The sequence below is a fragment of the Equus quagga genome, chromosome 1 (assembly GCF_021613505.1).
Source record: "Equus quagga isolate Etosha38 chromosome 1, UCLA_HA_Equagga_1.0, whole genome shotgun sequence".
In the NCBI taxonomy this organism is placed as follows: Eukaryota; Metazoa; Chordata; class Mammalia; order Perissodactyla; family Equidae; genus Equus; species Equus quagga.
The window spans coordinates 128,767,663-128,782,879 of NC_060267.1; the positions used below are offsets into that span (position 1 = coordinate 128,767,663).

The 15,217-nt window shown below is 48.1% G+C and overlaps 1 protein-coding gene across 1 annotated transcript in view; it reads left to right on the top strand.

The window, feature by feature from the left end:
- The first annotated feature begins 12,301 nt into the window (after positions 1–12,301).
- The window catches only part of FAM3D (FAM3 metabolism regulating signaling molecule D), a 39,004-nt gene continuing 36,088 nt past the window's right edge, over positions 12,302–15,217 (top strand). The window contains exon 1 of the mRNA XM_046655070.1: positions 12,302–12,564. The gene's annotated coding sequence lies outside the window, so the exon portion shown is untranslated. The remainder of the gene's footprint in view (positions 12,565–15,217) is intronic.

Here is a 15,217-nt window from a genome sequence, read left to right on the forward strand (position 1 = left end):
GCTACCACCTGGTGACTCGCTCCGAAGACAGGACTGTGCTGAGACCCGGTGGCGGTTTGGGGCGCTGGAGCTGGCTCCTCGCGGCTCCAAGATCTGATTTTTAACTATTCAGCTTTCTTGTGAGCTGATTGATAGCTCAAAGTTGGCCGCAGTGAGAGTATTTACAGCATGGAAGTCAGCAAAGTCAGGGCTTTTTGTGGAAGGAGAGGGGAGGCCAGCTACCAGTCCACCACTGGGTTATACCAAAGGAAGTCTGGGGAATGTGCAGGTTGGGAAGCCATCTCAGCGCCTGGCTCCATCCGGTTCTCATCTGAACATCCAAGAGTCGTTCGTAAGAGCTGCCTCTCCCTCATCCTCCAATGCAACCCACTCAATGCTCTCAATCCTGTCTCCCAAATATGCCTTCATTGTCTGGGCCCTGCTCCCGTCACCTGGCACCCCCTCCCTCTCACTCACTACGCTGTAACTACAATAAGAGCTTTTCCCCCTCTGGGACTTTGCATACTCTAGTCTATCCTTCTAGAATGTTCTTCCCTCCATTAAGAGTGGCTTGGGGCTTCTCATCTTTCTTGTCTCAACTTAAATGTCATTTCTCTTGGGGACCTTCCCAGACTATGCCATCTAAAACAGCACTCCCTATATTATTTTTTTCCTTTTTCACTTTGTCTCCTTCAAAGCACTTTATTTTGTTGTATAATTCTTTTGTCAGCTTCCTACCAGACTGGGAACTCCATGAGGGAAAGCTTGTTTTCTACTCTATTACTCATGCCTCTCACGAAGCCTGGCAAAGGATTGGTGATCAATAAGTATTTACTGTAGAAACACTGGATGAAGTGGCAAACTCCCCAGTTTTGTAGTTGTGAGTGGTATCAGGACCCTGTTTTTCAAGGTCTGAGCTTCCTTAAGGTTGGAAGGTGTTGCTGTAAAAAATGCGAACCAATGGAACTCATGGGATGGATGATTTCACTGATGCCATGAGGCCTCTCCAGGGGCCCAGTGGAAGTAAGGTAATGACTTGCCTTCCTGATATTGGAGTGCATTTCAAAGGACAGCTATCCAAGTTACCAAGCCCACTTCTTCCACTGCATCATTTCACAGTCTCCTCTCATCACCATGACAACCCCAGGTAAAATCAAGGAGAAGAGTTTGCCTGCCGATGTAATGTTTACTCCTCAGCCTGAGGTGTTTGTTTTCTGTTTGTTTTCTCCCCAGAGCCCGAGTGCACGGTTGTATACCCTAGTTGTAAGTCCTTCTACTTCTTCGATGTGAGCCACCACCACAGCATGGCAACTGACAGACAGGTGGTGTGGTTCCGTGACTGGGAAAGGAACCCGGGTCACCAAAGCAGTGAGAGCACCGAACTTTAGCCACTAGACCATCAGGGTTGGCTCCTGTTTGTTTTTGATGATCTCTTCTTTTCCCTGAGGCTTCCTGAGGACCTACCTCAGAAGTACAGGATTTGGGTTTACCAGATATCTTGGCACCACTTGGAAACCACTGGGCTCCTCCCATGTGTCCAAAATCAGCATTAGATAGATACCAAAATTATGCAGATCAGTCACTTCGCTGAGGGAAAGGCAAAATGATCTAAGGTGGGAGAATGCAGGAATCTCTGGCTGAGTCTCCTCAAGGGCTAAAGCCACATCTCACGGCAGAGGTGGAGATGGGGGGATGAAGCAGTGTGGCAGGCAGACCCTAAGGTGACCTCCTGGTGTTCACATCCTACATAATCCTCTCCCCTGAGGGTGGATGGAAGCTGTGACTTGCTTCTAGGGAAAAGAACATGGCAAAGCTAAAGGGATTTTACTGATTTAAGGTCCTAAATAAACTTATTTTGGTTTAATAAAAAAATAGATTATCCTCAGTGGGTCTAACTTAACTGGGTGAATGGCCTTAAAACAGGGACAGCATCCTCACTGAGATGAGGGAGCTTCTCCTTGATGGCTTGATGAAGTATACAGCTCTGGTGAGGCCCATGTAGCGAGGAACTGTGGGCAGTCTCTAGGGCCTGAGGGTGGCCTCCAGCCCACAGCCAGCAAACACCTGGGGTTCTCAGTCACACGACCACAAGGAAACATGTGACAACTTCAGTCACAACAACAAGAATTATCTTGGAAGTAGATTCCTCCCAATCGAGCCTCCAGATGGGAATGCAACCTAAGTAGCACCTTGACTGCAGCCTTGTGAGACAGTGAGCAGAAGACCCAGTTGAGATATGCCTGGACTCCTAACATACAGAAACTATGAGAACTATGTGCTGTTTTAAGCCACTAAGTGTGTGGTAATTGTTATGCAGCAATAGACAACGAACACAGGCAGTGACATGAGCTGATCCTAGGAAATAGTAACCAGAGATTCATCAACACCCACACTCTGTGATGCCCTACCTGTGGCAGTGGTGGGTCATCTCTGCTCCCAGATAAAGCATTTCAGGTACTCCCTAGGGTATAAACTTGGTCATTCATCAATTTGCTGAGCACCTACCACATGCCAGGCCCTGTGCCAGGACTGAGGATTCAAAGATGACTATAATATTGTCCTTACAAGGGGCTTACAGACTACGAGGGCAGTTAATGCAGGTCACCCGTTCATTAGCACATGTCTACAGAGGGCTGACAGTGTGGCAGGCACTGTGCTAAGCACTGTGGCCAGAGAAGGATAAAGACCTGCTTAGCTTCAGGTGTGATCAGATGAGGGAGAGCTGGAGCCAGCTCACACTGGCTCACAAGAGCCAGTTGCTAAGTTTCCTGTAATCTTGTGATCCAGTTGTTAAACACAGCCATTATTAAAAGGTAAATTATTTAAACTTACAAATAAAGTAAACTGTATTAAAAACAAAGGTAATAAATATTCAAAACTCATCAGGTCCTAATTATTTTTCTACATGTTACAACTATCTATGCTCTTGAAGTGATATGTATATATTGTAGATATTTGGTGGAAATTTTATATAGTGGTGTTCTACCTGCATATCTTCCCAACTCCACATTTAGTGATTTCACAATGGTAGCTTGAAATTGCCTATGATGTGTGTATTTACACCACAGAAATTGGCAAACATTACAAATCTGAGCTTGATTTATTGCTTTGTTTATTGTCTAGACCCTAGACTTAAGAAAGTGGTGGAGACTTTGTTAATAATGCAATAAACATAAAAGTGTGCCGTGTCTATAGTCATTACATTTGAATTGAAGAAAAAATTGAGGAAATATTCTTCCAGTATTCAGATACTGTTATCCAATTCAGCAAAGAAGTCACTTGTGTCATGACAATCAAATGAAGATTTGACATACATCCTCACTGTTTTGCTTTCCTCTTACTTATTAACATCAATGAAAATATCAACAACATTCGTGATGGAACCGCACTTGCTCATTCAATGACCTGAAAGACTTCTTTGCTGAATTGGAAAGTAATCATAGTCTAATTTTGTCAGATCATGATTGAATTGCAATCATAGGTTGGCTAATACAAGAAGTTGTCAAAAAGGAGTGAAAGCATTTTGTGAGAGTCAATGACTATATGCAATTTACAATAAAGAGTATGGTATTTTTTCTTATTATTTAAATAACAAATGTGTGTTTGATGCACATTCTTTACATCAGTAAAATATAATAAACTTATGTATGTACAGATGTGCAGACATTTTTTTCTGGAGAGCTTGTTGTGAACATTATCAGCACACCACTGGCGGAGACGGACATAGACAACTGTGAGTGAGTTCAGAGCGAGCACCAAAGTGTGTACGAAGTCCTGGGGAGCGATTTCTCTCTCTAACTGAAACCGTGGGAGGGAGTGATTTCTGACCCAGGTCGCTGGCTCTCAGCTTGGTTGGGGAGGATGTGCTTCTACAGGCTGAGGCAAGACACCAACTTCCCACATCACCCTCGCCCCAACCTGGGCACAGGCTGGCCCAATGCTGGGCCTCTTTCCAGCTCATAAGGAAAAAGGTGTTTGGAAAAAAGTGTCAGTTAGGAGGTCCCTCTGCTGCTCCCTGTCTCAGTCCCGGTACCAGTGCCCTCCTCTGCAACCTGGGAGATGGGGCCACAGCCTCTGAGGCAGAGTCCTCAGCATCCATCAGGACCTCCTGCAAAGAAGGGCAATGGAGTCAAGAGGTTCACAAAGAAAGACATCAGTTGACAGGGAGGAAGCATCCTGCTCTGAGCCAGGCTCCGTGCTATGAGCTTTACCCGCATCATCTCATTTAATCGTCATGACAACCCAGTGAGGACCTCTGTCTTATCAACCTCATTTTACAGAGGATACTGGGCTTAGAAAGAGGAACTGATTTGCCCAAACAAGCTCACACTGCTGGTCAGTGCTGGAGCCAGGATTTGAACCCAGGTAAATGGACCACATGCACACTAAAGTAATGGGTGAAGCTGGATTTTTTCCCAGCCATCTTAATGAAGACAAAATGTGAGCATGACAAAAGTATGGAGAAGATAAAGCCTCATCCATATCCATTATGATGATGATGATGATGATGACAATGATGATGATGAAACATCTATAAGAATCAGGAACAAAATTCTTTTTCATTTGACTTTCAGATTTCTTTGTAGTTAGATTGTTTCTTCTAACTAACAGAAAACAAATTTTTCATTCTTTTCACAAATTTGTCTAGAGTTGCTACTATATTCTAGAGATGGGAATTACAGCAAAGAACAAAACAGACAGGAAGAAACAAATGGCCGAGTCCCTCTGAGGGTGTCCACCAGTCTGTGTCAGGAAGTAAATCTACTTTTGCTTTCCATTGTACCCACAGGTCCCAGCCTGGTGTCTGGCCTAGAGAAGGCATTCATTAAATATTTGTCGATGAATGGCTGAATGAGTGAATGCCAAAGAGTTGATCTTTGCCCAGGACATGCCTTCCCTTCCCCACTCTGAACTTGCCTGGAGACAACCAGACTCATGAAACTCCCAGGGGCCCCTCAGGCCCCACCTGTGCTCAGTGTCTGCCTTCCCCGGGCTGCCCCACACTCAGGCTGCCCTTGGGGAAAAAATCCAGCAGCCCACATCCTGACTGGCCCACTCACTCAGAGCCCAGCAACTAGGAGGGAAGTTTTGGGTCAACCACCTTTTGCCACAGCTCCCTGGATCTCTGCCTCCCCCTCAGTGGCTGGAAAAGGCAAACCCCATTGCAGGAGGGGAGATTCAATCGATCATGGCTGCCTGGAAGCTGGGAGGGGTGAGTCTTCCCTGCTGGAGCGAAAGGACAATAGCTGTGAACACCAATAAAAAAAGCTACCAGGCGGCCATAAAGCCCAGCTTTTTCCTCTCCAGATCAGTAGACTCCCCTACCCCACCCAAACCTTCCCCAAAGCCTAGAAAAGCAGGTGTGACACTGGGAGGAAGGGCGGCCTCCAGTTCCCATTCCAACGGTTTACCTGCATTGTTAAACCTGTGCCTGCACCCAGGGAGGACCTTGCCCAAGGAGGACTCCGTGGTCCTGGGGAGTCCCGGGGCAAAGGTGCAGCTGAAGGGAAAGGCCAGTGCAGAGGTGACTGGAGTATTGATACTGGACTTTACTGTGATGATTATAAAGTGATAACTGTTAACTGTCGAAAATGTAGGAGAAAAAGAAGAGCTGGGTCAAGAAGAAAGTTATACTCGCCACAATCCCACTTCCACGAGACAACCCCGTTGGTGCTCTGCTACATTCCTCGCGGTCTTTCATCCACATGTGTGTCTGTTTCTCTACATTGTTTTAATTGGAACCCTTCACAGAGTACTGTTTAGAAATCTGTGCCTGTGGAAAGAAAAGGAGATGCCAGATTCTGTTTCTGAAACATCACAAAGCCCCTCCCTGCCCCCATTTTTTTGCAACCAAGAAGGATGAGGGGAGCTCCAGAATTATGCTTGATACTGAAGTTGAATTATGGTTGATACTGAAGTTCTTGCACTCTGGCAAGTGGGGGTTTGAGGGAGATTTAACTTGATTTAGAAAAATAAAGTATGACATTTCTTATACCCGCAGTATGGAGTAAAATTCATGACAGCTGAATGGATGGCTGGATTGATGGATGGCTGCTTGGATAGCAGGTGAAAGAGAGAGAAACAGAAAAGGAAGAGAGAGAGACCGGGAACAAGAGAGACACACACATATGTGCTCGTCTGTGCGTGGAAAATTCTAGAAGGAGACCTAGAAATTGTGAACTATGGTTCCATCTTGGAGAGTGGGTAAAAGCAGGCATTTGAATGGTTATTTTATACAGCTCTGCACTGGTCTAAATATTTTGCCATGAACAAGTATTACTTTTATTATTCTTAAGACATTTGAAGTGATTTTTCCCATTTCAATTATTATAAATTTGTTAGGTTACATGACAAAGGGGAATTAAGCCTGAAGATAGAATTAAGGTGGTAATCAGCTGACCTTAAAATAGAGAAACTATCGGAGGCCATCCCCGTGGCCGAGTGATTAAGTTCGTGCGCTCCACTTCAGCATCCCAGGGTTTTTCCAGTTCTGATCCTGGGCACAGACCTAGCCATGCTGAGGCGGCGTCCTGTATAGCACAACCAGAAGCACCTACAACTAGAATATACAACTATATACTGGGGGTCTTTGGGGAGAATAAGAAAAAAAAAATATTGGCAACAGATGTTAGCTCAGATGCTAATCTTTAAAAAAAAATAGGGAAATTAGCCTGGATTATCCAGGTGGGTCCAATGTAATCACAAGGGTCCTTAAAAGTGGAAGAGGGAAGCAGAAGAAAGTCAGAGAAAGAGATGTGATGATAGAAGGAGGGTCATGGAGATACAACATTGCTGGCTTTCAAGAGGGAAAAAGTGGCCACAAGGCAAGAAATGTAGGTGATGCCTACAAACTGGAAAAGGGAAGGAAACAATTTTCCCCTGAATCCTCCAGAAAGGACATAACCCTGCACCACTTTGATTTTAGCTCAGTGGGATCCACGTTAGACTTCTGACTTGATTCAGCCTCCCTGTCGCTCCCCACACCCAGAGTGGGAGCTCACACTGTGCACAGTTTGGCCGGGCTACTGGCAAACAGGCTCCAAGCACCAGAGCTTCTGCCCAGCTGCCGCTCCAGTGGCATCAATGGGAAGATTTCCATTCCCACTCTTTGTTGTTGCTGTTGTTCGAAGGAACAGCAGTAGCACTAGAAGAAATGGATGGAGGAATGAATTATTAATGCTTGAGAAAGAAATTCTCACTCTCTCAGTATTCTGTCATTAGCTGTGCCTCTCATGCCGAGGCACCGATTTTTTTACAAAGCAGGTCAAGGCACAAGGCACACATGGCCACGTTGGATTTGGTCAATTAACGAGGGTGAGGAAGACTATAAATTGCTGGTAGTTTATTGATGGTGCCCCTTGGCATAGTAATGCCTTGTGCCTTTCTCCCTTGGCTTCAGAGCACACCTGGCTTCCTTTTGTCATCAAGGCCTGAGGTCGCTGTGAAAAATACTGCTGATGTGATGCTGGAAGGAGTACAAAGAAATCTCAACCCAGGTCCTGGTCCAGTTTTGTCTCAAAGATAAGAACTAGGAAAACCATTGTGATGGACATTTATTTCATTAGTAAGTCAAATCTTTTGCCTTTGGGAACCCAAAAGGTTAAATATAGCCTATACAAACACACACGTCTGTGTACCCATGTGCACATACATGCACACCCACCATGGGTACCCAAGAAACACACACTCACCTGCTTACAGGCACCCACACCTGGATGCATACATGTGTGCATGCACGTGTTGACACTACTCTGCCATATTGTCTCAGACATGCCAGGGGTGGGTTCTGCTCCTCTGGGCTTTTCCCTCTGCATGAAGCATTATAACTCAGAAACTCCCCCAGCTCTGGGGAGATAGTCTTCAGATTAGTTTGTCTGCCCTCCAGGAACACCAGACTGTGCTCAATTTTTAAAAAGCACCTCATTTCAGGAAATGCTGGGGCCGCTGGGTGTTCAGAAGCCCCAGGGAAGGTGCTGCTGCAGTATTTTGGAGACCTCATTGCTGACTCTTCAGCTTTCAGAGGGGTGTGTGTGTGTGTGTGAGAGAGAGAGTGTGTGTGTGTGTGTATGTGTTCCTCTTCACCTTCCTGCTTGCTAGCTGTGTTACCATGGCAAATTACTTAACCTCTCTGTGCCTCAGTTTCCTCATTTGTAAGTTGTAGGTAATAATACTACTTCCCATGGAGGGCTGTTATTAGGATGAATTCAGATTGTGCATGTACCTTATTTTGGGGGGTTTTGTTTTTGTTTTTGTTTGCTGAGGAAGATGCGCCCCGAGCTAACATCCATTACCAATCTTCCTCTTTTTTTGCTAAGGGAGATTTGCCCTGAGCTAATATCTGTTGCCAATCTTCCTCCATTTTGCATGTGAGCCACCAGTTCACAGCATGGCCACCAACAGACAGTGGTGTAGGTCCACGCCCAGAAACCCAACCCAGGCCACCAAAGCAGAGTACACCGAACTTAACCACTAGGCCACCATGGCTGGCCCCTATGCATGTACTTTGTTCAACGGAGTGCCAGGCAGACAGTAAATGCTGCATAAATGTTGATGCTGTTGCTACTGTTCCTAGTCCCACACTCCTCTAATCTCCTAACTGTTTAAGAATACACACACACACATACACACACACACCCCCTTGGAGAGCCAGTGCTTGAAATCTGGCCTTCCATTTGGGCAGCTCTTTCTCCCATGGTTTTGAAAGCACCTTGATAATCCGTTTTCTTCTTTGTGCCTCATAAAATCCTGTGGGGTAGGAAGGCTGGAATTATTGGTCTCATTAAAAAAAAGGAGGAAATAAAGGTGCACAAAGACCACAAGAAGTGCCTGCAAAAATTCATTACAGTGTGTTTGTAACCACACACACACACACACACACACACACAGAAATGATCAAAACACCCAGCCACTGAGCAGAGGAAATGCAGATGGGGCTCCGTGACATGCGATCGCGTGCAGTGCTACAGAAGTCACATCGACAAGTCTTCAGCGGGGTGGAAAATGCCTTATCCATCATGGTAAGTGGAAAGAGAAGGGCACGAACCTGGACACACTGGAAAAGTTTCATCACCCAACCAGGGGGAGGAAATGCACCAAAAGGGTAGCATCATTCCCCGGGGAGGGGATAGTGACCTGATTTTTTTTCATTTACACTGTTCGGTGTTTTCCAAAATTTTCCTGATGGGACTGTATTATTTTTACGATGAAATAAGAGAAACAAGCTATTGAGTTACAATTCCTTCCCTGAGTGCACACAACTGGCTGGTGGCAGAGCCAGTGGCCCAAGTCTGTCAGCAACAGAAGGGATGGCCACCATTCTCACCTCCTCCTGGCCGATTGGTCACCCTTTGGCACCAACAATCCCCAAGGAAATGAAGCAACTGTCAAACACCAACAATTGCACTTTCAAGACCTCTTGCCAACCTAGCATCCAGACTTAACACTGACCCCGACTCTTTCAATGTTGTCATCCGAGAGAGAAGAGGAGGCATCCCGGGCCCTTTCTCCAGGAAAGTCAAGTTCACAGATGATATTACCCCAATAAAGAGCGATTATACCCACAGTGAGAGTTTACTGAGCCAGGCCCTTCTACTACAGGCCAGGCCCTTCAAACACATGCTCCTGCTTTATTCTCTTGACCTCCCCATGACGCAGGAGTTATCCCACTTCATAGAAGAGGAAACCAAGGCTTGAAAAGGGAAGGGCACTTGCCCAAGGAATCCAGCAGGTTGATAGCAGAGTCAGGAAACGTCCGTCTGACCCAGGGCCCATGTTCTCTCCCTGTGTAGGGGCCTGGCCGGGGGGAGCCCCTGGAGAGCACAGGATCTGGCACCAGCATGGAGACCCAGCTGGTTCCTCTCTGAGTCAACCGTGGGGAGAACATCCCCTAGGGGCGGCTCAGGTTGATGCTTCCGTGAGGGCTTTCCCATTGGAAAGAAGAGGAAGAGACGAGTCCGTGAAGGTGATTAACTTCTCCAAGTCATGAAGCCCTCAGGGAGACTGCCCTGGGTCTTCCCTTCCTCCCAGAGCTGTTGCAAGAATGCCTGAGACCCAGAGGAGGGGAGGGAAGGCCCAGGGCACACGGTTACTCAGGGTAGAGTGAGGGTCACAGTTCCTGGCTCCCAGACCAGTGCTGTGTGTATCGACTAATGCAAAAATGAGCTAGCACTCATTCATTCATTCATTCATTCAGAAAACCTTTGTTGAGTACCGGGCACTGTCCTGGTGAGCAGACCAGCAAGGCCCCTGCCCTCAGGAGACTCACTTTCCAGTAGAGTGAGACAGGTGACAAGTGAGCAAATATTCAGGAAATATCACTTCAGGCTGTTGTTAGTGCTACAAAGAAAATAAAGCAGGATTGCCCCTGTGATTAGCAGAATAAAGGCCCTCATGGTCCTAAAACCTAGAGCCTGTGAATATGTAACATCGGTTACATGACAAAAGAGAATTAAAGTTGCAGACGGAATTAAGGTTGCCAATCAGCTGACTTAAGAGAGGGAGAGTATCCTGGAGCCCCCAGGTGGGCCCAATGTATTCCCAGTGTCCTTAGAGCGGAAGGGGGAAGCAGAAGAGTTAGAAGAGATGTGATGATAGAGGAAGGTCATAGAGATGCAACACGGCTGGCTTTGCAGATGGAGAAAGGGCCCATGAGCCAAGGAATACAGGCGGCCTCTAGAAGTTGGAAAAGTCAAGGAAACGAATTCTCCCCTGGAGCCTCCGGAAGGAACGAAGTCCTGCCGACACCTGGATTTTCACCCAGGGAGACCCATGTCAGACTTCTGACCTACAGAGCTCTAAAGTAATGAAGTTGTGTTGTTTAAATCCACTAAGTTTGTGGTAGGTATAGCACAAGTAGGAAATGGGTACAACACCTCAAACTTCCCTCTTCAGAGACGCCTTCCCGACCACCTGCTGAAGAAGGTTCTCCTGCTCCTCGCTGCACAGGTTGCTTTCCAGAACTTTCCATGACTTTAACTCAATGGCCTGCTTGTTTACTTTGGGAAGTGGGTGCAGAGGGCCTCCCTGAGGAGGTGACATGGGAGACCAGGTCTGAATGACAAGAAGGCTCCAGCTGTGGAAAGAACTAGCCAAGCAAGAAGAGGAGAGGAGAGGAGAGCAGAGGAGGCAGGGGCAGACGCAAGGGCAGGCCTAAAGCCAGTCAGGACACAGGACAGCCCAGCCTGCCCCGGGCATGCGCCCCCAAGGAGCCCACGTCATCTCCCAGGGGACCAGCTGGGCAGCCAGAACACAGGCTAGGGGCCGCCTCACCCAGCAGGGACTGCCCTTGCTCTTCCCTCACCAGGTCCTGGGCACTCATCTTTATTTTCTGGCCAGCTATTTGACCTCATGTCCCTGGATATTCATTTCTACGGGGCACACATCATTTCCGGAAGCAATAAGGGTAGAAAATCTCCAAGTACAGAAGCATCCCCCACCAGCAAACAAGTGAGGAAGGAGGAGCCCATGTGGAACGTGGTGCCTCCTGGGAAAGAACTCGTCCCACAAGGAGAAGGCCTCGGGACTGAGAACCACGAGTTGTGACAAAGCCTGGGGGTGCTGGATCAGGAGCGGGGCTGCTGAGGCCCTCTAAATGCCCCTTGAGGCCCAGGGAGAGAAAGAGGCAATGAACCCTCCATTTGCTCTTTCACTGCAATTCTGCCACATACTGGCCCTTCTCTGCCCCCCTCCCTCTCTCCAGCTTTAACCTCTGGCTCCATGTGCCCCAAACCAAATCCAGAATCTTCTCCCCACACCATTTCCTCTCCTCATTTTCCTTGCTCCTGATCAAGGGGACCCCTTTTCTGTCGTTCAGACTTGCTATCTTGCAGTCGCCTTTGAACCCCTTCTTCTCTGTTGCCCCCACCGCCACCCAGTCTGTCTGTGTCACTTCCCCAGGCTCACCTCCTCCCCAGTCCTTCCAGGAGCCTCCCCCCTGGACCAGATCCTCCGAGTAGGTGACCAGCACGTTCACTAACTCACTCTACTGGCCCCACTTCACCCCCAGGGCCTGGGGAGGTTGTCAGCAGAGGGTGGGTTTGTTTTGGGGGATGGCGTTGTGTTGTGTTTCGGTTTGTTTTTCCAGGCAGCAATTGTGGTATTTCGTTCCTGATGAAGCTGCTTGAATTCCCACCCTGAACCCCCCTGCCAAGGCCAGGAGAACTCTTTGGGGAACAGACACTCACAGCCAGGCCCGAGCCAGCTCTCCGGGTAGCTCCGCAGCCAGGCAAGACTTTAGACTCATTTCCTCCCAGTGAGACTTTAAATTAACTTCCTCCTTCCTGGTGAGATTGTTTAAAAGGTCAGGGAGAGTTTATGGCAGCCCTTGACAAAGAGGGGCAGAGTCCGAGCAGGCCCAGGAGGAGCTGATCCACCCAAGGTGCCCATGAGTCACCCTGTCCCTCCCTCCGTGCCTGCTGCACCTACACAGCCCGCCTGGGAGGCCCCAACCCCTCCGAGAACCAGGAGGCTGGACTCTCTTAGCAGCTGGTCCAGGGTCGTGGTTGGCCGGGTTGGGGGCCCAAGGCACCAGCTGGACCATCTCGCCTTCTCCACTGAAGCAGGAAAGTAAGAGCCTTGAGCCCTCAGGTACGTTTCCACCAGAACGGAAAAGGCTATACCTCTGGGTCCACATTATTGAGAGAAAGGAAAATGGAGGTGGGGTGGGTGGAAAATAAGGAGTGAAAGAGCCTGAGAGAGAAGGATGAAAGGAGAGGAAATCAATCAAATAATCAAAGAGATTTCTGAAATCAGACTCAGGAAGGCAGACAGATTTCATCTGAGGGGCCAAGTCTGATCAATTAATAGTGGACCATGATGAGGATTCTGAGGCTGGGTTCAGGCTCAGTGCAAAGGTACGCCATGATCGATTAGTTATATCTGCCACGGACACAAGAATGGGGTGGGGCGTGCAAGCCAGGAATTTGATAACCCACATTGCAGCCGTTTTCCCTTAACCACAGGGGCTCTTTGATATCTATCCATTCAAAAAAATTTGAGCATCAACCATAAACCACACAAATACTTGAAGAAGGCATGAAGTAGGAAGGAATGTTGTTGTTTGGCCCCAATCCTCATTTTTCTCAGAAACTAATGACCTGAAAATTACAAAAAAGGTTCACGGTCTTGCAAGATTTTCTAGCTGTGTAGAGTCAGGCTAGTCCCTTCCTTTCACTGTCTCAATTTTCCCATCTGTAAAATGGGAGTAATAGTCTGGCTATCCCCCATTAGTTCTGTCTATGCGCCTAGGATAATAATCACTAAAACACATAAAATAGCACACATTATGTGCCAGGCTCTGTACTAAGTACTCTCTATATAATAACACATTTAATCTTTATATCGCCTCTATGAGGAAGGCACCATTATTACTCCCATCTTGCAGATGGGGAACTGAGGCCCTGCGAGATTAAACTTGCCAGGCAGTGTGGCTGCAAAAGATGTGCTCCCTCAGCTGTGCTGCACCGCCCCCACAATGCACCTGATTCTGAGTCCATGGCTGGAAGAGAGCTGGTACAGCGTGTCCTTCCAGAAGATTTATTCAATGAGGATTAATTGAGCACTTCCTGCATGTCAGATAAACAGGATACAATGACTAACAGGACAGCATAATAAAACAGATATGGTTTTAAGGAGAAAGTAAAAAACAATTTGCACAGATGGTCATTTTGAAACAGTTTTGACATGTGCCATAAAGGAGATGGTCCAGGAGTCAGAACAGACTTCTCTTAGACTAAATTTGCCAAGGAATGCTAGCAGAGGTAGGAAGGCAGGGGAGGTAAGCATTTGGCCCATTGCAGAATCTAAGGGAAGGGGCAGAAGGAGGAGGAGGCGGCCATTCTGCACTGAGAAGGCAGGAGCTGGTGGTGGGAGATGAGGTCAGCGAGGTAGTCACGCCCAAGTGTGGGGAGGAGTTTGGCTTTGCCCAGTGTTTGCTCCAGTCTGTCCATCTCTCTGTTTGCTCTAGAACATCTGCCAGCCCCCATACTTGCTGGCCACTACCCATGCGAAGCCAGGCCAGGCCAGGCCAGCCCATATTAGACGGGCTGGTCTCACCCAAGGAGGAGCAGCTGCCAAGCCCAAGGACATGTTGGCAAACCACGGCTTCCAGCATCCCCCACCCCAGGGAGTGCCCCTAAGCTCTGTAGGCTCCCAACTTCCTATTGGAAGGGAGTTCCAATGGGCCTGTGTGTAAACATGGAGTTGAGCTCAGAGAGAGGTGTGCAAACAGTGACCATGAGACAGAAACCCCCGTGGCAGCTGCCTTTCCTTGAATGAGAGCAGCCCATCCAATATTGGCAAGCTTGGTGCTTCCTGTGGGGAGTAGCCAGCCTGGAAGGGTGAGGGGGTCCTGGAGCCCCCGCCCAGCCTGGAGGGGGGTGGGAACGCCCAGGTGTGCTCCCCGAGGGTGTGGCCTGGGGAGCCAAGGATGGAGAAGTCATGGGGAAGGTCCTGCCTTTGGAGTGTGGATCCCAGCTCTGCCTGTTTTCCAGCTGTGTTACCTTGGGCAAGTTGCCTCACCCGCCTGAGCCTCCCTTATCTTAAAATGGGGATATTAATAACTTCCTGAGGCGGTTAACTTTTGTGGATTTTGCAGAAGACAATGTAAAGCACCTACCAGGATACCTGGCACCCATTAGGTGCAGAATACAGGCTGGTGCTGTTGTCAAAGCTGAACACTGCTGTGTGCCAGGCGTTATCCGTGGTGCTAGGCATTTAGAGATGGCTGGACGCTCTCTCAGGAGCTCACAGGCTACAGATCAAACAGTGGATGGATAACTGAGCAGGAAGGGAGTGACGGGCACTGCGAGAGATGTGTGTCAGTTCTATATGATCAACACGAAGAACATCATAACAGGTGTTTGTATGGAGGGTTGACTGTGTCTAGAATGGTGTCAAGTACTCTACGTGGACTATCTTGCTTAAATACAATAACTTTGCATAGTAGGTCTTATTGTTCCCATTTTACAGAAGAAGAGCTGAGGCCTGAGGAGGTGAGGTAATCTGCCCAAAGCAGCAGGGCTAAAAATGGTAGAGAGAGGCTTTGCACCCAGCCGGTCCAGCTCTGGGGTCCAGGCACTCCACTGCCCCCCGCCCCTTCTCTCCCTACACACACACACCGAGACCACACAGGCCACAGCAGCGAGACCTCACACAAGAGGCCGCATTCCACAAAATACAGGATTCAACAGGAGAGAGGTGAGGGCTGCCTAGTGGAGAAAATTATCAGAGTCATGGAGGT